The following is a 21895-nucleotide window of genomic DNA, read 5'->3' as shown; positions in this document are numbered from 1 at the left end:
CTTTGTTGCAACTGCAATTCTTACTTCTTCTTGAAATGTAGGGACGACAGTACATTCCATCACATCCATCTAGTGTACACAGGTAGGTCCATTGTGGCGGGCAGGCGAGCGGGCGGGCTGCTTTATTGGCTGTTTGCTGTTCCCCTACTCCACTCCACTATTTGACTGTTGTGCTGCATCAATCAATCAATCAATCAATCAATCAATCAATCAGTGGCTGGCTCAGGTGCAGCTCTTTAACTTACCTAAAAGGGAGGGCGGAGAGAAGACAAGGAAGGTGAATGAGGTGTTCCAATGTGAAATGCCGGAAACACAGAAACACAGACGACACACAACAAGAGGTGGCAATCTATTCATTAATTGCATTTAATCAATGAGCTCATTATCACTCATGCATTGTCCAACAGGTGTTGAAATAATGGGATTAAAAGGGGAGATCCCTTCAGAAAGACAGAAACAATAGCAAAGACAAAAAACACTTTTGGAATCTGCTTTTAGTCAACACATAAGGAAAGGGTGCACCGGTCCTGGAAATACTGCAATACCAGGTCAATGCGTGGAGTGGACAGAGCAAGCTCTATTTCCATCTCCCTGTTCTAAAAATCCATTTAATATATGGTCCCCAGATAGGGGACGTATCAGATATTAAACTGATAAGAACAGATACTACACTTGATCTTAGCCAAAAGGCCGAGAAGCGATAACCCGAACGGGCCGCGCGTTGCCCGAGCCTGCCCGATACTGCTGTTCAGCCCTTGCAGCGATTCAGCCTACTTCTAGGCAATTCCATGGGGCCCTGCAGGCTCACACACTCACAGCTACACGGGAGGTGAATAAAGGCCGGAGAGGAAGCCAGACAGGATTTGCTTCTTTTGCTTGCACCACAATGCAGTGCTGAAAGAGGAGGAATCTACATAAAAACGCCTTCCTGGCAACGCCCAAATGCCCTGCTGCCATGCAGATAAACACTGGCAGCGGCAGCAAGTGCATGCCCACAGCCACCCCTTGTTCCTTCACACCTTGTATCAGCTGTAATCCAGTCCAGTCCAGTGCTGCCTGCTGAGCAGCACTGACCAACACTGCCTGGGCCCAGGCTTTTATCTCTGAGGCCCCATTATGATGTCAGAAAGCTGGCTCTGGAATCCTGAGGGCTCCACTATGACACGTGCAAAGTTCCGTCTGAACTGTATATAAGACGGTGAGGCTCAGTCAGTCACTCAGTGTTGCCTGAGAGGGCAACACTGCAACAGCCGGCCGCCAGGCTGTCTTTTTTTTGCACAGCTAGTTGCCTCCAGGAGGCCACAAGAGGGAGACAAGGGACTGCAAAATGGAAAATAGGCATCCACCAACTTTACAGACAACTTCTCCTTGCTCCTACAACCTCCATCCTTGCACAGTTTGTTATTCTTCTAGGTAACATAGTAACAAATCCAAATTGCTGCTCTCTTTGTAGGCAAGCAAGGCTTTGTTGCAACTGCAATTCTTACTTCTTCTTGAAATGTAGGGACGACAGTACATTCCATCACATCCATCTAGTGTACACAGGTAGGTCCATTGTGGCGGGCAGGCGAGCGGGCGGGCTGCTTTATTGGCTGTTTGCTGTTCCCCTACTCCACTCCACTATTTGACTGTTGTGCTGCATCAATCAATCAATCAATCAATCAATCAATCAATCAATCAATCAATCAGTGGCTGGCTCAGGTGCAGCTCTTTAACTTACCTAAAAGGGAGGGCGGAGAGAAGACAAGGAAGGTGAATGAGGTGTTCCAATGTGAAATGCCGGAAACACAGAAACACAGACGACACACAACAAGAGGTGGCAATCTATTCATTAATTGCATTTAATCAATGAGCTCATTATCACTCATGCATTGTCCAACAGGTGTTGAAATAATGGGATTAAAAGGGGAGATCCCTTCAGAAAGACAGAAACAATAGCAAAGACAAAAAACACTTTTGGAATCTGCTTTTAGTCAACACATAAGGAAAGGGTGCACCGGTCCTGGAAATACTGCAATACCAGGTCAATGCGTGGAGTGGACAGAGCAAGCTCTATTTCCATCTCCCTGTTCTAAAAATCCATTTAATATATGGTCCCCAGATAGGGGACGTATCAGATATTAAACTGATAAGAACAGATACTACACTTGATCTTAGCCAAAAGGCCGAGAAGCGATAACCCGAACGGGCCGCGCGTTGCCCGAGCCTGCCCGATACTGCTGTTCAGCCCTTGCAGCGATTCAGCCTACTTCTAGGCAATTCCATGGGGCCCTGCAGGCTCACACACTCACAGCTACACGGGAGGTGAATAAAGGCCGGAGAGGAAGCCAGACAGGATTTGCTTCTTTTGCTTGCACCACAATGCAGTGCTGAAAGAGGAGGAATCTACATAAAAACGCCTTCCTGGCAACGCCCAAATGCCCTGCTGCCATGCAGATAAACACTGGCAGCGGCAGCAAGTGCATGCCCACAGCCACCCCTTGTTCCTTCACACCTTGTATCAGCTGTAATCCAGTCCAGTCCAGTGCTGCCTGCTGAGCAGCACTGACCAACACTGCCTGGGCCCAGGCTTTTATCTCTGAGGCCCCATTATGATGTCAGAAAGCTGGCTCTGGAATCCTGAGGGCTCCACTATGACACGTGCAAAGTTCCGTCTGAACTTTATATAAGACGGTGAGGCTCAGTCAGTCACTCAGTGTTGCCTGAGAGGGCAACACTGCAACAGCCGGCCGCCAGGCTGTCTTTTTTTTGCACAGCTAGTTGCCTCCAGGAGGCCACAAGAGGGAGACAAGGGACTGCAAAATGGAAAATAGGCATCCACCAACTTTACAGACAACTTCTCCTTGCTCCTACAACCTCCATCCTTGCACAGTTTGTTATTCTTCTAGGTAACATAGTAACAAATCCAAATTGCTGCTCTCTTTGTAGGCAAGCAAGGCTTTGTTGCAACTGCAATTCTTACTTCTTCTTGAAATGTAGGGACGACAGTACATTCCATCACATCCATCTAGTGTACACAGGTAGGTCCATTGTGGCGGGCAGGCGAGCGGGCGGGCTGCTTTATTGGCTGTTTGCTGTTCCCCTACTCCACTCCACTATTTGACTGTTGTGCTGCATCAATCAATCAATCAATCAATCAATCAATCAATCAATCAATCCATCAATCAATCAATCAGTGGCTGGCTCAGGTGCAGCTCTTTAACTTACCTAAAAGGGAGGGCGGAGAGAAGACAAGGAAGGTGAATGAGGTGTTCCAATGTGAAATGCCGGAAACACAGAAACACAGACGACACACAACAAGAGGTGGCAATCTATTCATTAATTGCATTTAATCAATGAGCTCATTATCACTCATGCATTGTCCAACAGGTGTTGAAATAATGGGATTAAAAGGGGAGATCCCTTCAGAAAGACAGAAACAATAGCAAAGACAAAAAACACTTTTGGAATCTGCTTTTAGTCAACACATAAGGAAAGGGTGCACCGGTCCTGGAAATACTGCAATACCAGGTCAATGCGTGGAGTGGACAGAGCAAGCTCTATTTCCATCTCCCTGTTCTAAAAATCCATTTAATATATGGTCCCCAGATAGGGGACGTATCAGATATTAAACTGATAAGAACAGATACTACACTTGATCTTAGCCAAAAGGCCGAGAAGCGATAACCCGAACGGGCCGCGCGTTGCCCGAGCCTGCCCGATACTGCTGTTCAGCCCTTGCAGCGATTCAGCCTACTTCTAGGCAATTCCATGGGGCCCTGCAGGCTCACACACTCACAGCTACACGGGAGGTGAATAAAGGCCGGAGAGGAAGCCAGACAGGATTTGCTTCTTTTGCTTGCACCACAATGCAGTGCTGAAAGAGGAGGAATCTACATAAAAACGCCTTCCTGGCAACGCCCAAATGCCCTGCTGCCATGCAGATAAACACTGGCAGCGGCAGCAAGTGCATGCCCACAGCCACCCCTTGTTCCTTCACACCTTGTATCAGCTGTAATCCAGTCCAGTCCAGTGCTGCCTGCTGAGCAGCACTGACCAACACTGCCTGGGCCCAGGCTTTTATCTCTGAGGCCCCATTATGATGTCAGAAAGCTGGCTCTGGAATCCTGAGGGCTCCACTATGACACGTGCAAAGTTCCGTCTGAACTTTATATAAGACGGTGAGGCTCAGTCAGTCACTCAGTGTTGCCTGAGAGGGCAACACTGCAACAGCCGGCCGCCAGGCTGTCTTTTTTTTGCACAGCTAGTTGCCTCCAGGAGGCCACAAGAGGGAGACAAGGGACTGCAAAATGGAAAATAGGCATCCACCAACTTTACAGACAACTTCTCCTTGCTCCTACAACCTCCATCCTTGCACAGTTTGTTATTCTTCTAGGTAACATAGTAACAAATCCAAATTGCTGCTCTCTTTGTAGGCAAGCAAGGCTTTGTTGCAACTGCAATTCTTACTTCTTCTTGAAATGTAGGGACGACAGTACATTCCATCACATCCATCTAGTGTACACAGGTAGGTCCATTGTGGCGGGCAGGCGAGCGGGCGGGCTGCTTTATTGGCTGTTTGCTGTTCCCCTACTCCACTCCACTATTTGACTGTTGTGCTGCATCAATCAATCAATCAATCAATCAATCAATCAATCAATCAATCAGTGGCTGGCTCAGGTGCAGCTCTTTAACTTACCTAAAAGGGAGGGCGGAGAGAAGACAAGGAAGGTGAATGAGGTGTTCCAATGTGAAATGCCGGAAACACAGAAACACAGACGACACACAACAAGAGGTGGCAATCTATTCATTAATTGCATTTAATCAATGAGCTCATTATCACTCATGCATTGTCCAACAGGTGTTGAAATAATGGGATTAAAAGGGGAGATCCCTTCAGAAAGACAGAAACAATAGCAAAGACAAAAAACACTTTTGGAATCTGCTTTTAGTCAACACATAAGGAAAGGGTGCACCGGTCCTGGAAATACTGCAATACCAGGTCAATGCGTGGAGTGGACAGAGCAAGCTCTATTTCCATCTCCCTGTTCTAAAAATCCATTTAATATATGGTCCCCAGATAGGGGACGTATCAGATATTAAACTGATAAGAACAGATACTACACTTGATCTTAGCCAAAAGGCCGAGAAGCGATAACCCGAACGGGCCGCGCGTTGCCCGAGCCTGCCCGATACTGCTGTTCAGCCCTTGCAGCGATTCAGCCTACTTCTAGGCAATTCCATGGGGCCCTGCAGGCTCACACACTCACAGCTACACGGGAGGTGAATAAAGGCCGGAGAGGAAGCCAGACAGGATTTGCTTCTTTTGCTTGCACCACAATGCAGTGCTGAAAGAGGAGGAATCTACATAAAAACGCCTTCCTGGCAACGCCCAAATGCCCTGCTGCCATGCAGATAAACACTGGCAGCGGCAGCAAGTGCATGCCCACAGCCACCCCTTGTTCCTTCACACCTTGTATCAGCTGTAATCCAGTCCAGTCCAGTGCTGCCTGCTGAGCAGCACTGACCAACACTGCCTGGGCCCAGGCTTTTATCTCTGAGGCCCCATTATGATGTCAGAAAGCTGGCTCTGGAATCCTGAGGGCTCCACTATGACACGTGCAAAGTTCCGTCTGAACTTTATATAAGACGGTGAGGCTCAGTCAGTCACTCAGTGTTGCCTGAGAGGGCAACACTGCAACAGCCGGCCGCCAGGCTGTCTTTTTTTTGCACAGCTAGTTGCCTCCAGGAGGCCACAAGAGGGAAACAAGGGACTGCAAAATGGAAAATAGGCATCCACCAACTTTACAGACAACTTCTCCTTGCTCCTACAACCTCCATCCTTGCACAGTTTGTTATTCTTCTAGGTAACATAGTAACAAATCCAAATTGCTGCTCTCTTTGTAGGCAAGCAAGGCTTTGTTGCAACTGCAATTCTTACTTCTTCTTGAAATGTAGGGACGACAGTACATTCCATCACATCCATCTAGTGTACACAGGTAGGTCCATTGTGGCGGGCAGGCGAGCGGGCGGGCTGCTTTATTGGCTGTTTGCTGTTCCCCTACTCCACTCCACTATTTGACTGTTGTGCTGCATCAATCAATCAATCAATCAATCAATCAATCAATCAATCAATCAATCAATCAATCAATCAGTGGCTGGCTCAGGTGCAGCTCTTTAACTTACCTAAAAGGGAGGGCGGAGAGAAGACAAGGAAGGTGAATGAGGTGTTCCAATGTGAAATGCCGGAAACACAGAAACACAGACGACACACAACAAGAGGTGGCAATCTATTCATTAATTGCATTTAATCAATGAGCTCATTATCACTCATGCATTGTCCAACAGGTGTTGAAATAATGGGATTAAAAGGGGAGATCCCTTCAGAAAGACAGAAACAATAGCAAAGACAAAAAACACTTTTGGAATCTGCTTTTAGTCAACACATAAGGAAAGGGTGCACCGGTCCTGGAAATACTGCAATACCAGGTCAATGCGTGGAGTGGACAGAGCAAGCTCTATTTCCATCTCCCTGTTCTAAAAATCCATTTAATATATGGTCCCCAGATAGGGGACGTATCAGATATTAAACTGATAAGAACAGATACTACACTTGATCTTAGCCAAAAGGCCGAGAAGCGATAACCCGAACGGGCCGCGCGTTGCCCGAGCCTGCCCGATACTGCTGTTCAGCCCTTGCAGCGATTCAGCCTACTTCTAGGCAATTCCATGGGGCCCTGCAGGCTCACACACTCACAGCTACACGGGAGGTGAATAAAGGCCGGAGAGGAAGCCAGACAGGATTTGCTTCTTTTGCTTGCACCACAATGCAGTGCTGAAAGAGGAGGAATCTACATAAAAACGCCTTCCTGGCAACGCCCAAATGCCCTGCTGCCATGCAGATAAACACTGGCAGCGGCAGCAAGTGCATGCCCACAGCCACCCCTTGTTCCTTCACACCTTGTATCAGCTGTAATCCAGTCCAGTCCAGTGCTGCCTGCTGAGCAGCACTGACCAACACTGCCTGGGCCCAGGCTTTTATCTCTGAGGCCCCATTATGATGTCAGAAAGCTGGCTCTGGAATCCTGAGGGCTCCACTATGACACGTGCAAAGTTCCGTCTGAACTTTATATAAGACGGTGAGGCTCAGTCAGTCACTCAGTGTTGCCTGAGAGGGCAACACTGCAACAGCCGGCCGCCAGGCTGTCTTTTTTTTGCACAGCTAGTTGCCTCCAGGAGGCCACAAGAGGGAGACAAGGGACTGCAAAATGGAAAATAGGCATCCACCAACTTTACAGACAACTTCTCCTTGCTCCTACAACCTCCATCCTTGCACAGTTTGTTATTCTTCTAGGTAACATAGTAACAAATCCAAATTGCTGCTCTCTTTGTAGGCAAGCAAGGCTTTGTTGCAACTGCAATTCTTACTTCTTCTTGAAATGTAGGGACGACAGTACATTCCATCACATCCATCTAGTGTACACAGGTAGGTCCATTGTGGCGGGCAGGCGAGCGGGCGGGCTGCTTTATTGGCTGTTTGCTGTTCCCCTACTCCACTCCACTATTTGACTGTTGTGCTGCATCAATCAATCAATCAATCAATCAATCAATCAATCAATCAATCAATCAATCAATCAATCAATCAGTGGCTGGCTCAGGTGCAGCTCTTTAACTTACCTAAAAGGGAGGGCGGAGAGAAGACAAGGAAGGTGAATGAGGTGTTCCAATGTGAAATGCCGGAAACACAGAAACACAGACGACACACAACAAGAGGTGGCAATCTATTCATTAATTGCATTTAATCAATGAGCTCATTATCACTCATGCATTGTCCAACAGGTGTTGAAATAATGGGATTAAAAGGGGAGATCCCTTCAGAAAGACAGAAACAATAGCAAAGACAAAAAACACTTTTGGAATCTGCTTTTAGTCAACACATAAGGAAAGGGTGCACCGGTCCTGGAAATACTGCAATACCAGGTCAATGCGTGGAGTGGACAGAGCAAGCTCTATTTCCATCTCCCTGTTCTAAAAATCCATTTAATATATGGTCCCCAGATAGGGGACGTATCAGATATTAAACTGATAAGAACAGATACTACACTTGATCTTAGCCAAAAGGCCGAGAAGCGATAACCCGAACGGGCCGCGCGTTGCCCGAGCTTGCCCGATACTGCTGTTCAGCCCTTGCAGCGATTCAGCCTACTTCTAGGCAATTCCATGGGGCCCTGCAGGCTCACACACTCACAGCTACACGGGAGGTGAATAAAGGCCGGAGAGGAAGCCAGACAGGATTTGCTTCTTTTGCTTGCACCACAATGCAGTGCTGAAAGAGGAGGAATCTACATAAAAACGCCTTCCTGGCAACGCCCAAATGCCCTGCTGCCATGCAGATAAACACTGGCAGCGGCAGCAAGTGCATGCCCACAGCCACCCCTTGTTCCTTCACACCTTGTATCAGCTGTAATCCAGTCCAGTCCAGTGCTGCCTGCTGAGCAGCACTGACCAACACTGCCTGGGCCCAGGCTTTTATCTCTGAGGCCCCATTATGATGTCAGAAAGCTGGCTCTGGAATCCTGAGGGCTCCACTATGACACGTGCAAAGTTCCGTCTGAACTTTATATAAGACGGTGAGGCTCAGTCAGTCACTCAGTGTTGCCTGAGAGGGCAACACTGCAACAGCCGGCCGCCAGGCTGTCTTTTTTTTGCACAGCTAGTTGCCTCCAGGAGGCCACAAGAGGGAGACAAGGGACTGCAAAATGGAAAATAGGCATCCACCAACTTTACAGACAACTTCTCCTTGCTCCTACAACCTCCATCCTTGCACAGTTTGTTATTCTTCTAGGTAACATAGTAACAAATCCAAATTGCTGCTCTCTTTGTAGGCAAGCAAGGCTTTGTTGCAACTGCAATTCTTACTTCTTCTTGAAATGTAGGGACGACAGTACATTCCATCACATCCATCTAGTGTACACAGGTAGGTCCATTGTGGCGGGCAGGCGAGCGGGCGGGCTGCTTTATTGGCTGTTTGCTGTTCCCCTACTCCACTCCACTATTTGACTGTTGTGCTGCATCAATCAATCAATCAATCAATCAATCAATCAATCAATCAATCAGTCGCTGGCTCAGGTGCAGCTCTTTAACTTACCTAAAAGGGAGGGCGGAGAGAAGACAAGGAAGGTGAATGAGGTGTTCCAATGTGAAATGCCGGAAACACAGAAACACAGACGACACACAACAAGAGGTGGCAATCTATTCATTAATTGCATTTAATCAATGAGCTCATTATCACTCATGCATTGTCCAACAGGTGTTGAAATAATGGGATTAAAAGGGGAGATCCCTTCAGAAAGACAGAAACAATAGCAAAGACAAAAAACACTTTTGGAATCTGCTTTTAGTCAACACATAAGGAAAGGGTGCACCGGTCCTGGAAATACTGCAATACCAGGTCAATGCGTGGAGTGGACAGAGCAAGCTCTATTTCCATCTCCCTGTTCTAAAAATCCATTTAATATATGGTCCCCAGATAGGGGACGTATCAGATATTAAACTGATAAGAACAGATACTACACTTGATCTTAGCCAAAAGGCCGAGAAGCGATAACCCGAACGGGCCGCGCGTTGCCCGAGCCTGCCCGATACTGCTGTTCAGCCCTTGCAGCGATTCAGCCTACTTCTAGGCAATTCCATGGGGCCCTGCAGGCTCACACACTCACAGCTACACGGGAGGTGAATAAAGGCCGGAGAGGAAGCCAGACAGGATTTGCTTCTTTTGCTTGCACCACAATGCAGTGCTGAAAGAGGAGGAATCTACATAAAAACGCCTTCCTGGCAACGCCCAAATGCCCTGCTGCCATGCAGATAAACACTGGCAGCGGCAGCAAGTGCATGCCCACAGCCACCCCTTGTTCCTTCACACCTTGTATCAGCTGTAATCCAGTCCAGTCCAGTGCTGCCTGCTGAGCAGCACTGACCAACACTGCCTGGGCCCAGGCTTTTATCTCTGAGGCCCCATTATGATGTCAGAAAGCTGGCTCTGGAATCCTGAGGGCTCCACTATGACACGTGCAAAGTTCCGTCTGAACTTTATATAAGACGGTGAGGCTCAGTCAGTCACTCAGTGTTGCCTGAGAGGGCAACACTGCAACAGCCGGCCGCCAGGCTGTCTTTTTTTTGCACAGCTAGTTGCCTCCAGGAGGCCACAAGAGGGAGACAAGGGACTGCAAAATGGAAAATAGGCATCCACCAACTTTACAGACAACTTCTCCTTGCTCCTACAACCTCCATCCTTGCACAGTTTGTTATTCTTCTAGGTAACATAGTAACAAATCCAAATTGCTGCTCTCTTTGTAGGCAAGCAAGGCTTTGTTGCAACTGCAATTCTTACTTCTTCTTGAAATGTAGGGACGACAGTACATTCCATCACATCCATCTAGTGTACACAGGTAGGTCCATTGTGGCGGGCAGGCGAGCGGGCGGGCTGCTTTATTGGCTGTTTGCTGTTCCCCTACTCCACTCCACTATTTGACTGTTGTGCTGCATCAATCAATCAATCAATCAATCAATCAATCAATCAATCAATCAATCAGTGGCTGGCTCAGGTGCAGCTCTTTAACTTACCTAAAAGGGAGGGCGGAGAGAAGACAAGGAAGGTGAATGAGGTGTTCCAATGTGAAATGCCGGAAACACAGAAACACAGACGACACACAACAAGAGGTGGCAATCTATTCATTAATTGCATTTAATCAATGAGCTCATTATCACTCATGCATTGTCCAACAGGTGTTGAAATAATGGGATTAAAAGGGGAGATCCCTTCAGAAAGACAGAAACAATAGCAAAGACAAAAAACACTTTTGGAATCTGCTTTTAGTCAACACATAAGGAAAGGGTGCACCGGTCCTGGAAATACTGCAATACCAGGTCAATGCGTGGAGTGGACAGAGCAAGCTCTATTTCCATCTCCCTGTTCTAAAAATCCATTTAATATATGGTCCCCAGATAGGGGACGTATCAGATATTAAACTGATAAGAACAGATACTACACTTGATCTTAGCCAAAAGGCCGAGAAGCGATAACCCGAACGGGCCGCGCGTTGCCCGAGCCTGCCCGATACTGCTGTTCAGCCCTTGCAGCGATTCAGCCTACTTCTAGGCAATTCCATGGGGCCCTGCAGGCTCACACACTCACAGCTACACGGGAGGTGAATAAAGGCCGGAGAGGAAGCCAGACAGGATTTGCTTCTTTTGCTTGCACCACAATGCAGTGCTGAAAGAGGAGGAATCTACATAAAAACGCCTTCCTGGCAACGCCCAAATGCCCTGCTGCCATGCAGATAAACACTGGCAGCGGCAGCAAGTGCATGCCCACAGCCACCCCTTGTTCCTTCACACCTTGTATCAGCTGTAATCCAGTCCAGTCCAGTGCTGCCTGCTGAGCAGCACTGACCAACACTGCCTGGGCCCAGGCTTTTATCTCTGAGGCCCCATTATGATGTCAGAAAGCTGGCTCTGGAATCCTGAGGGCTCCACTATGACACGTGCAAAGTTCCGTCTGAACTTTATATAAGACGGTGAGGCTCAGTCAGTCACTCAGTGTTGCCTGAGAGGGCAACACTGCAACAGCCGGCCGCCAGGCTGTCTTTTTTTTGCACAGCTAGTTGCCTCCAGGAGGCCACAAGAGGGAGACAAGGGACTGCAAAATGGAAAATAGGCATCCACCAACTTTACAGACAACTTCTCCTTGCTCCTACAACCTCCATCCTTGCACAGTTTGTTATTCTTCTAGGTAACATAGTAACAAATCCAAATTGCTGCTCTCTTTGTAGGCAAGCAAGGCTTTGTTGCAACTGCAATTCTTACTTCTTCTTGAAATGTAGGGACGACAGTACATTCCATCACATCCATCTAGTGTACACAGGTAGGTCCATTGTGGCGGGCAGGCGAGCGGGCGGGCTGCTTTATTGGCTGTTTGCTGTTCCCCTACTCCACTCCACTATTTGACTGTTGTGCTGCATCAATCAATCAATCAATCAATCAATCAATCAATCAATCAATCAATCAATCAATCAGTGGCTGGCTCAGGTGCAGCTCTTTAACTTACCTAAAAGGGAGGGCGGAGAGAAGACAAGGAAGGTGAATGAGGTGTTCCAATGTGAAATGCCGGAAACACAGAAACACAGACGACACACAACAAGAGGTGGCAATCTATTCATTAATTGCATTTAATCAATGAGCTCATTATCACTCATGCATTGTCCAACAGGTGTTGAAATAATGGGATTAAAAGGGGAGATCCCTTCAGAAAGACAGAAACAATAGCAAAGACAAAAAACACTTTTGGAATCTGCTTTTAGTCAACACATAAGGAAAGGGTGCACCGGTCCTGGAAATACTGCAATACCAGGTCAATGCGTGGAGTGGACAGAGCAAGCTCTATTTCCATCTCCCTGTTCTAAAAATCCATTTAATATATGGTCCCCAGATAGGGGACGTATCAGATATTAAACTGATAAGAACAGATACTACACTTGATCTTAGCCAAAAGGCCGAGAAGCGATAACCCGAACGGGCCGCGCGTTGCCCGAGCCTGCCCGATACTGCTGTTCAGCCCTTGCAGCGATTCAGCCTACTTCTAGGCAATTCCATGGGGCCCTGCAGGCTCACACACTCACAGCTACACGGGAGGTGAATAAAGGCCGGAGAGGAAGCCAGACAGGATTTGCTTCTTTTGCTTGCACCACAATGCAGTGCTGAAAGAGGAGGAATCTACATAAAAACGCCTTCCTGGCAACGCCCAAATGCCCTGCTGCCATGCAGATAAACACTGGCAGCGGCAGCAAGTGCATGCCCACAGCCACCCCTTGTTCCTTCACACCTTGTATCAGCTGTAATCCAGTCCAGTCCAGTGCTGCCTGCTGAGCAGCACTGACCAACACTGCCTGGGCCCAGGCTTTTATCTCTGAGGCCCCATTATGATGTCAGAAAGCTGGCTCTGGAATCCTGAGGGCTCCACTATGACACGTGCAAAGTTCCGTCTGAACTTTATATAAGACGGTGAGGCTCAGTCAGTCACTCAGTGTTGCCTGAGAGGGCAACACTGCAACAGCCGGCCGCCAGGCTGTCTTTTTTTTGCACAGCTAGTTGCCTCCAGGAGGCCACAAGAGGGAGACAAGGGACTGCAAAATGGAAAATAGGCAACCACCAACTTTACAGACAACTTCTCCTTGCTCCTACAACCTCCATCCTTGCACAGTTTGTTATTCTTCTAGGTAACATAGTAACAAATCCAAATTGCTGCTCTCTTTGTAGGCAAGCAAGGCTTTGTTGCAACTGCAATTCTTACTTCTTCTTGAAATGTAGGGACGACAGTACATTCCATCACATCCATCTAGTGTACACAGGTAGGTCCATTGTGGCGGGCAGGCGAGCGGGCGGGCTGCTTTATTGGCTGTTTGCTGTTCCCCTACTCCACTCCACTATTTGACTGTTGTGCTGCATCAATCAATCAATCAATCAATCAATCAATCAATCAATCAATCAAGTGGCTGGCTCAGGTGCAGCTCTTTAACTTACCTAAAAGGGAGGGCGGAGAGAAGACAAGGAAGGTGAATGAGGTGTTCCAATGTGAAATGCCGGAAACACAGAAACACAGACGACACACAACAAGAGGTGGCAATCTATTCATTAATTGCATTTAATCAATGAGCTCATTATCACTCATGCATTGTCCAACAGGTGTTGAAATAATGGGATTAAAAGGGGAGATCCCTTCAGAAAGACAGAAACAATAGCAAAGACAAAAAACACTTTTGGAATCTGCTTTTAGTCAACACATAAGGAAAGGGTGCACCGGTCCTGGAAATACTGCAATACCAGGTCAATGCGTGGAGTGGACAGAGCAAGCTCTATTTCCATCTCCCTGTTCTAAAAATCCATTTAATATATGGTCCCCAGATAGGGGACGTATCAGATATTAAACTGATAAGAACAGATACTACACTTGATCTTAGCCAAAAGGCCGAGAAGCGATAACCCGAACGGGCCGCGCGTTGCCCGAGCCTGCCCGATACTGCTGTTCAGCCCTTGCAGCGATTCAGCCTACTTCTAGGCAATTCCATGGGGCCCTGCAGGCTCACACACTCACAGCTACACGGGAGGTGAATAAAGGCCGGAGAGGAAGCCAGACAGGATTTGCTTCTTTTGCTTGCACCACAATGCAGTGCTGAAAGAGGAGGAATCTACATAAAAACGCCTTCCTGGCAACGCCCAAATGCCCTGCTGCCATGCAGATAAACACTGGCAGCGGCAGCAAGTGCATGCCCACAGCCACCCCTTGTTCCTTCACACCTTGTATCAGCTGTAATCCAGTCCAGTCCAGTGCTGCCTGCTGAGCAGCACTGACCAACACTGCCTGGGCCCAGGCTTTTATCTCTGAGGCCCCATTATGATGTCAGAAAGCTGGCTCTGGAATCCTGAGGGCTCCACTATGACACGTGCAAAGTTCCGTCTGAACTTTATATAAGACGGTGAGGCTCAGTCAGTCACTCAGTGTTGCCTGAGAGGGCAACACTGCAACAGCCGGCCGCCAGGCTGTCTTTTTTTTGCACAGCTAGTTGCCTCCAGGAGGCCACAAGAGGGAGACAAGGGACTGCAAAATGGAAAATAGGCATCCACCAACTTTACAGACAACTTCTCCTTGCTCCTACAACCTCCATCCTTGCACAGTTTGTTATTCTTCTAGGTAACATAGTAACAAATCCAAATTGCTGCTCTCTTTGTAGGCAAGCAAGGCTTTGTTGCAACTGCAATTCTTACTTCTTCTTGAAATGTAGGGACGACAGTACATTCCATCACATCCATCTAGTGTACACAGGTAGGTCCATTGTGGCGGGCAGGCGAGCGGGCGGGCTGCTTTATTGGCTGTTTGCTGTTCCCCTACTCCACTCCACTATTTGACTGTTGTGCTGCATCAATCAATCAATCAATCAATCAATCAATCAATCAATCAATCAATCAATCAATCAGTGGCTGGCTCAGGTGCAGCTCTTTAACTTACCTAAAAGGGAGGGCGGAGAGAAGACAAGGAAGGTGAATGAGGTGTTCCAATGTGAAATGCCGGAAACACAGAAACACAGACGACACACAACAAGAGGTGGCAATCTATTCATTAATTGCATTTAATCAATGAGCTCATTATCACTCATGCATTGTCCAACAGGTGTTGAAATAATGGGATTAAAAGGGGAGATCCCTTCAGAAAGACAGAAACAATAGCAAAGACAAAAAACACTTTTGGAATCTGCTTTTAGTCAACACATAAGGAAAGGGTGCACCGGTCCTGGAAATACTGCAATACCAGGTCAATGCGTGGAGTGGACAGAGCAAGCTCTATTTCCATCTCCCTGTTCTAAAAATCCATTTAATATATGGTCCCCAGATAGGGGACGTATCAGATATTAAACTGATAAGAACAGATACTACACTTGATCTTAGCCAAAAGGCCGAGAAGCGATAACCCGAACGGGCCGCGCGTTGCCCGAGCCTGCCCGATACTGCTGTTCAGCCCTTGCAGCGATTCAGCCTACTTCTAGGCAATTCCATGGGGCCCTGCAGGCTCACACACTCACAGCTACACGGGAGGTGAATAAAGGCCGGAGAGGAAGCCAGACAGGATTTGCTTCTTTTGCTTGCACCACAATGCAGTGCTGAAAGAGGAGGAATCTACATAAAAATGCCTTCCTGGCAACGCCTAAATGCCCTGCTGCCATGCAGATAAACACTGGCAGCGGCAGCAAGTGCATGCCCACAGCCACCCCTTGTTCCTTCACACCTTGTATCAGCTGTAATCCAGTCCAGTCCAGTGCTGCCTGCTGAGCAGCACTGACCAACACTGCCTGGGCCCAGGCTTTTATCTCTGAGGCCCCATTATGATGTCAGAAAGCTGGCTCTGGAATCCTGAGGGCTCCACTATGACACGTGCAAAGTTCCGTCTGAACTTTATATAAGACGGTGAGGCTCAGTCAGTCACTCAGTGTTGCCTGAGAGGGCAACACTGCAACAGCCGGCCGCCAGGCTGTCTTTTTTTTGCACAGCTAGTTGCCTCCAGGAGGCCACAAGAGGGAGACAAGGGACTGCAAAATGGAAAATAGGCATCCACCAACTTTACAGACAACTTCTCCTTGCTCCTACAACCTCCATCCTTGCACAGTTTGTTATTCTTCTAGGTAACATAGTAACAAATCCAAATTGCTGCTCTCTTTGTAGGCAAGCAAGGCTTTGTTGCAACTGCAATTCTTACTTCTTCTTGAAATGTAGGGACGACAGTACATTCCATCACATCCATCTAGTGTACACAGGTAGGTCCATTGTGGCGGGCAGGCGAGCGGGCGGGCTGCTTTATTGGCTGTTTGCTGTTCCCCTACTCCACTCCACTATTTGACTGTTGTGCTGCATCAATCAATCAATCAATCAATCAATCAATCAATCAATCAGTGGCTGGCTCAGGTGCAGCTCTTTAACTTACCTAAAAGGGAGGGCGGAGAGAAGACAAGGAAGGTGAATGAGGTGTTCCAATGTGAAATGCCGGAAACACAGAAACACAGACGACACACAACAAGAGGTGGCAATCTATTCATTAATTGCATTTAATCAATGAGCTCATTATCACTCATGCATTGTCCAACAGGTGTTGAAATAATGGGATTAAAAGGGGAGATCCCTTCAGAAAGACAGAAACAATAGCAAAGACAAAAAACACTTTTGGAATCTGCTTTTAGTCAACACATAAGGAAAGGGTGCACCGGTCCTGGAAATACTGCAATACCAGGTCAATGCGTGGAGTGGACAGAGCAAGCTCTATTTCCATCTCCCTGTTCTAAAAATCCATTTAATATATGGTCCCCAGATAGGGGACGTATCAGATATTAAACTGATAAGAACAGATACTACACTTGATCTTAGCCAAAAGGCCGAGAAGCGATAACCCGAACGGGCCGCGCGTTGCCCGAGCCTGCCCGATACTGCTGTTCAGCCCTTGCAGCGATTCAGCCTACTTCTAGGCAATTCCATGGGGCCCTGCAGGCTCACACACTCACAGCTACACGGGAGGTGAATAAAGGCCGGAGAGGAAGCCAGACAGGATTTGCTTCTTTTGCTTGCACCACAATGCAGTGCTGAAAGAGGAGGAATCTACATAAAAACGCCTTCCTGGCAACGCCCAAATGCCCTGCTGCCATGCAGATAAACACTGGCAGCGGCAGCAAGTGCATGCCCACAGCCACCCCTTGTTCCTTCACACCTTGTATCAGCTGTAATCCAGTCCAGTCCAGTGCTGCCTGCTGAGCAGCACTGACCAACACTGCCTGGGCCCAGGCTTTTATCTCTGAGGCCCCATTATGATGTCAGAAAGCTGGCTCTGGAATCCTGAGGGCTCCACTATGACACGTGCAAAGTTCCGTCTGAACTTTATATAAGACGGTGAGGCTCAGTCAGTCACTCAGTGTTGCCTGAGAGGGCAACACTGCAACAGCCGGCCGCCAGGCTGTCTTTTTTTTGCACAGCTAGTTGCCTCCAGGAGGCCACAAGAGGGAGACAAGGGACTGCAAAATGGAAAATAGGCATCCACCAACTTTACAGACAACTTCTCCTTGCTCCTACAACCTCCATCCTTGCACAGTTTGTTATTCTTCTAGGTAACATAGTAACAAATCCAAATTGCTGCTCTCTTTGTAGGCAAGCAAGGCTTTGTTGCAACTGCAATTCTTACTTCTTCTTGAAATGTAGGGACGACAGTACATTCCATCACATCCATCTAGTGTACACAGGTAGGTCCATTGTGGCGGGCAGGCGAGCGGGCGGGCTGCTTTATTGGCTGTTTGCTGTTCCCCTACTCCACTCCACTATTTGACTGTTGTGCTGCATCAATCAATCAATCAATCAATCAATCAATCAATCAATCAATCAATCAATCAATCAATCAGTGGCTGGCTCAGGTGCAGCTCTTTAACTTACCTAAAAGGGAGGGCGGAGAGAAGACAAGGAAGGTGAATGAGGTGTTCCAATGTGAAATGCCGGAAACACAGAAACACAGACGACACACAACAAGAGGTGGCAATCTATTCATTAATTGCATTTAATCAATGAGCTCATTATCACTCATGCATTGTCCAACAGGTGTTGAAATAATGGGATTAAAAGGGGAGATCCCTTCAGAAAGACAGAAACAATAGCAAAGACAAAAAACACTTTTGGAATCTGCTTTTAGTCAACACATAAGGAAAGGGTGCACCGGTCCTGGAAATACTGCAATACCAGGTCAATGCGTGGAGTGGACAGAGCAAGCTCTATTTCCATCTCCCTGTTCTAAAAATCCATTTAATATATGGTCCCCAGATAGGGGACGTATCAGATATTAAACTGATAAGAACAGATACTACACTTGATCTTAGCCAAAAGGCCGAGAAGCGATAACCCGAACGGGCCGCGCGTTGCCCGAGCCTGCCCGATACTGCTGTTCAGCCCTTGCAGCGATTCAGCCTACTTCTAGGCAATTCCATGGGGCCCTGCAGGCTCACACACTCACAGCTACACGGGAGGTGAATAAAGGCCGGAGAGGAAGCCAGACAGGATTTGCTTCTTTTGCTTGCACCACAATGCAGTGCTGAAAGAGGAGGAATCTACATAAAAACGCCTTCCTGGCAACGCCCAAATGCCCTGCTGCCATGCAGATAAACACTGGCAGCGGCAGCAAGTGCATGCCCACAGCCACCCCTTGTTCCTTCACACCTTGTATCAGCTGTAATCCAGTCCAGTCCAGTGCTGCCTGCTGAGCAGCACTGACCAACACTGCCTGGGCCCAGGCTTTTATCTCTGAGGCCCCATTATGATGTCAGAAAGCTGGCTCTGGAATCCTGAGGGCTCCACTATGACACGTGCAAAGTTCCGTCTGAACTTTATATAAGACGGTGAGGCTCAGTCAGTCACTCAGTGTTGCCTGAGAGGGCAACACTGCAACAGCCGGCCGCCAGGCTGTCTTTTTTTTGCACAGCTAGTTGCCTCCAGGAGGCCACAAGAGGGAGACAAGGGACTGCAAAATGGAAAATAGGCATCCACCAACTTTACAGACAACTTCTCCTTGCTCCTACAACCTCCATCCTTGCACAGTTTGTTATTCTTCTAGGTAACATAGTAACAAATCCAAATTGCTGCTCTCTTTGTAGGCAAGCAAGGCTTTGTTGCAACTGCAATTCTTACTTCTTCTTGAAATGTAGGGACGACAGTACATTCCATCACATCCATCTAGTGTACACAGGTAGGTCCATTGTGGCGGGCAGGCGAGCGGGCGGGCTGCTTTATTGGCTGTTTGCTGTTCCCCTACTCCACTCCACTATTTGACTGTTGTGCTGCATCAATCAATCAATCAATCAATCAATCAATCAATCAATCAATCAATCAGTGGCTGGCTCAGGTGCAGCTCTTTAACTTACCTAAAAGGGAGGGCGGAGAGAAGACAAGGAAGGTGAATGAGGTGTTCCAATGTGAAATGCCGGAAACACAGAAACACAGACGACACACAACAAGAGGTGGCAATCTATTCATTAATTGCATTTAATCAATGAGCTCATTATCACTCATGCATTGTCCAACAGGTGTTGAAATAATGGGATTAAAAGGGGAGATCCCTTCAGAAAGACAGAAACAATAGCAAAGACAAAAAACACTTTTGGAATCTGCTTTTAGTCAACACATAAGGAAAGGGTGCACCGGTCCTGGAAATACTGCAATACCAGGTCAATGCGTGGAGTGGACAGAGCAAGCTCTATTTCCATCTCCCTGTTCTAAAAATCCATTTAATATATGGTCCCCAGATAGGGGACGTATCAGATATTAAACTGATAAGAACAGATACTACACTTGATCTTAGCCAAAAGGCCGAGAAGCGATAACCCGAACGGGCCGCGCGTTGCCCGAGCCTGCCCGATACTGCTGTTCAGCCCTTGCAGCGATTCAGCCTACTTCTAGGCAATTCCATGGGGCCCTGCAGGCTCACACACTCACAGCTACACGGGAGGTGAATAAAGGCCGGAGAGGAAGCCAGACAGGATTTGCTTCTTTTGCTTGCACCACAATGCAGTGCTGAAAGAGGAGGAATCTACATAAAAACGCCTTCCTGGCAACGCCCAAATGCCCTGCTGCCATGCAGATAAACACTGGCAGCGGCAGCAAGTGCATGCCCACAGCCACCCCTTGTTCCTTCACACCTTGTATCAGCTGTAATCCAGTCCAGTCCAGTGCTGCCTGCTGAGCAGCACTGACCAACACTGCCTGGGCCCAGGCTTTTATCTCTGAGGCCCCATTATGATGTCAGAAAGCTGGCTCTGGAATCCTGAGGGCTCCACTATGACACGTGCAAAGTTCCGTCTGAACTTTATATAAGACGGTGAGGCTCAGTCAGTCACTCAGTGTTGCCTGAGAGGGCAACACTGCAACAGCCGGCCGCCAGGCTGTCTTTTTTTTGCACAGCTAGTTGCCTCCAGGAGGCCACAAGAGGGAGACAAGGGACTGCAAAATGGAAAATAGGCATCCACCAACTTTACAGACAACTTCTCCTTGCTCCTACAACCTCCATCCTTGCACAGTTTGTTATTCTTCTAGGTAACATAGTAACAAATCCAAATTGCTGCTCTCTTTGTAGGCAAGCAAGGCTTTGTTGCAACTGCAATTCTTACTTCTTCTTGAAATGTAGGGACGACAGTACATTCCATCACATCCATCTAGTGTACACAGGTAGGTCCATTGTGGCGGGCAGGCGAGCGGGCGGGCTGCTTTATTGGCTGTTTGCTGTTCCCCTACTCCACTCCACTATTTGACTGTTGTGCTGCATCAATCAATCAATCAATCAATCAATCAATCAATCAATCAATCAATCAATCAATCAGTGGCTGGCTCAGGTGCAGCTCTTTAACTTACCTAAAAGGGAGGGCGGAGAGAAGACAAGGAAGGTGAATGAGGTGTTCCAATGTGAAATGCCAGAAACACAGACGACACACAACAAGAGGTGGCAATCTATTCATTAATTGCATTTAATCAATGAGCTCATTATCACTCATGCATTGTCCAACAGGTGTTGAAATAATGGGATTAAAAGGGGAGATCCCTTCAGAAAGACAGAAACAATAGCAAAGACAAAAAACACTTTTGGAATCTGCTTTTAGTCAACACATAAGGAAAGGGTGCACCGGTCCTGGAAATACTGCAATACCAGGTCAATGCGTGGAGTGGACAGAGCAAGCTCTATTTCCATCTCCCTGTTCTAAAAATCCATTTAATATATGGTCCCCAGATAGGGGACGTATCAGATATTAAACTGATAAGAACAGATACTACACTTGATCTTAGCCAAAAGGCCGAGAAGCGATAACCCGAACGGGCCGCGCGTTGCCCGAGCCTGCCCGATACTGCTGTTCAGCCCTTGCAGCGATTCAGCCTACTTCTAGGCAATTCCATGGGGCCCTGCAGGCTCACACACTCACAGCTACACGGGAGGTGAATAAAGGCCGGAGAGGAAGCCAGACAGGATTTGCTTCTTTTGCTTGCACCACAATGCAGTGCTGAAAGAGGAGGAATCTACATAAAAACGCCTTCCTGGCAACGCCCAAATGCCCTGCTGCCATGCAGATAAACACTGGCAGCGGCAGCAAGTGCATGCCCACAGCCACCCCTTGTTCCTTCACACCTTGTATCAGCTGTAATCCAGTCCAGTCCAGTGCTGCCTGCTGAGCAGCACTGACCAACACTGCCTGGGCCCAGGCTTTTATCTCTGAGGCCCCATTATGATGTCAGAAAGCTGGCTCTGGAATCCTGAGGGCTCCACTATGACACGTGCAAAGTTCCGTCTGAACTTTATATAAGA

At 47.8% G+C, this 21895-nt stretch overlaps 15 non-coding genes across 15 annotated transcripts; all 15 read right to left on the bottom strand.

The window, feature by feature from the left end:
- Positions 1-511: 511 nt before the first annotated feature.
- On the bottom strand, positions 512-702 carry LOC142693778 (U2 spliceosomal RNA). The gene has a single exon (XR_012862083.1). It is a non-coding gene; the product is annotated as a U2 spliceosomal RNA (small nuclear RNA).
- Positions 703-1986: 1284 nt separating this feature from the next.
- LOC142693775 (U2 spliceosomal RNA) lies at positions 1987-2177 on the bottom strand. Its single transcript, XR_012862081.1, has one exon. It is a non-coding gene; the product is annotated as a U2 spliceosomal RNA (small nuclear RNA).
- A 1296-nt stretch (positions 2178-3473) lies between these two features.
- Positions 3474-3664, bottom strand: LOC142693774 (U2 spliceosomal RNA). The gene has a single exon (XR_012862080.1). It is a non-coding gene; the product is annotated as a U2 spliceosomal RNA (small nuclear RNA).
- A 1280-nt stretch (positions 3665-4944) lies between these two features.
- LOC142693773 (U2 spliceosomal RNA) lies at positions 4945-5135 on the bottom strand. Its single transcript, XR_012862079.1, has one exon. It is a non-coding gene; the product is annotated as a U2 spliceosomal RNA (small nuclear RNA).
- Positions 5136-6431: 1296 nt separating this feature from the next.
- LOC142693772 (U2 spliceosomal RNA) lies at positions 6432-6622 on the bottom strand. The gene has a single exon (XR_012862078.1). It is a non-coding gene; the product is annotated as a U2 spliceosomal RNA (small nuclear RNA).
- Positions 6623-7922: 1300 nt separating this feature from the next.
- LOC142693771 (U2 spliceosomal RNA) lies at positions 7923-8113 on the bottom strand. Its single transcript, XR_012862077.1, has one exon. It is a non-coding gene; the product is annotated as a U2 spliceosomal RNA (small nuclear RNA).
- A 1280-nt stretch (positions 8114-9393) lies between these two features.
- Positions 9394-9584, bottom strand: LOC142693770 (U2 spliceosomal RNA). Its single transcript, XR_012862076.1, has one exon. It is a non-coding gene; the product is annotated as a U2 spliceosomal RNA (small nuclear RNA).
- Positions 9585-10868: 1284 nt separating this feature from the next.
- LOC142693769 (U2 spliceosomal RNA) lies at positions 10869-11059 on the bottom strand. The gene has a single exon (XR_012862075.1). It is a non-coding gene; the product is annotated as a U2 spliceosomal RNA (small nuclear RNA).
- Positions 11060-12351: 1292 nt separating this feature from the next.
- Positions 12352-12542, bottom strand: LOC142693768 (U2 spliceosomal RNA). Its single transcript, XR_012862074.1, has one exon. It is a non-coding gene; the product is annotated as a U2 spliceosomal RNA (small nuclear RNA).
- A 1281-nt stretch (positions 12543-13823) lies between these two features.
- On the bottom strand, positions 13824-14014 carry LOC142693767 (U2 spliceosomal RNA). Its single transcript, XR_012862073.1, has one exon. It is a non-coding gene; the product is annotated as a U2 spliceosomal RNA (small nuclear RNA).
- A 1292-nt stretch (positions 14015-15306) lies between these two features.
- On the bottom strand, positions 15307-15497 carry LOC142693765 (U2 spliceosomal RNA). Its single transcript, XR_012862072.1, has one exon. It is a non-coding gene; the product is annotated as a U2 spliceosomal RNA (small nuclear RNA).
- A 1276-nt stretch (positions 15498-16773) lies between these two features.
- Positions 16774-16964, bottom strand: LOC142693763 (U2 spliceosomal RNA). Its single transcript, XR_012862070.1, has one exon. It is a non-coding gene; the product is annotated as a U2 spliceosomal RNA (small nuclear RNA).
- Positions 16965-18260: 1296 nt separating this feature from the next.
- On the bottom strand, positions 18261-18451 carry LOC142693762 (U2 spliceosomal RNA). The gene has a single exon (XR_012862069.1). It is a non-coding gene; the product is annotated as a U2 spliceosomal RNA (small nuclear RNA).
- A 1284-nt stretch (positions 18452-19735) lies between these two features.
- LOC142693761 (U2 spliceosomal RNA) lies at positions 19736-19926 on the bottom strand. The gene has a single exon (XR_012862068.1). It is a non-coding gene; the product is annotated as a U2 spliceosomal RNA (small nuclear RNA).
- A 1284-nt stretch (positions 19927-21210) lies between these two features.
- LOC142693760 (U2 spliceosomal RNA) lies at positions 21211-21401 on the bottom strand. The gene has a single exon (XR_012862067.1). It is a non-coding gene; the product is annotated as a U2 spliceosomal RNA (small nuclear RNA).
- Positions 21402-21895: the final 494 nt, after the last annotated feature.

Source organism: Rhinoderma darwinii (assembly GCF_050947455.1).
Source record: "Rhinoderma darwinii isolate aRhiDar2 chromosome 5 unlocalized genomic scaffold, aRhiDar2.hap1 SUPER_5_unloc_44, whole genome shotgun sequence".
NCBI lineage: Eukaryota > Metazoa > Chordata > Amphibia > Anura > Rhinodermatidae > Rhinoderma > Rhinoderma darwinii.
This window is presented reverse-complemented; position numbering and strand designations above follow the sequence as displayed.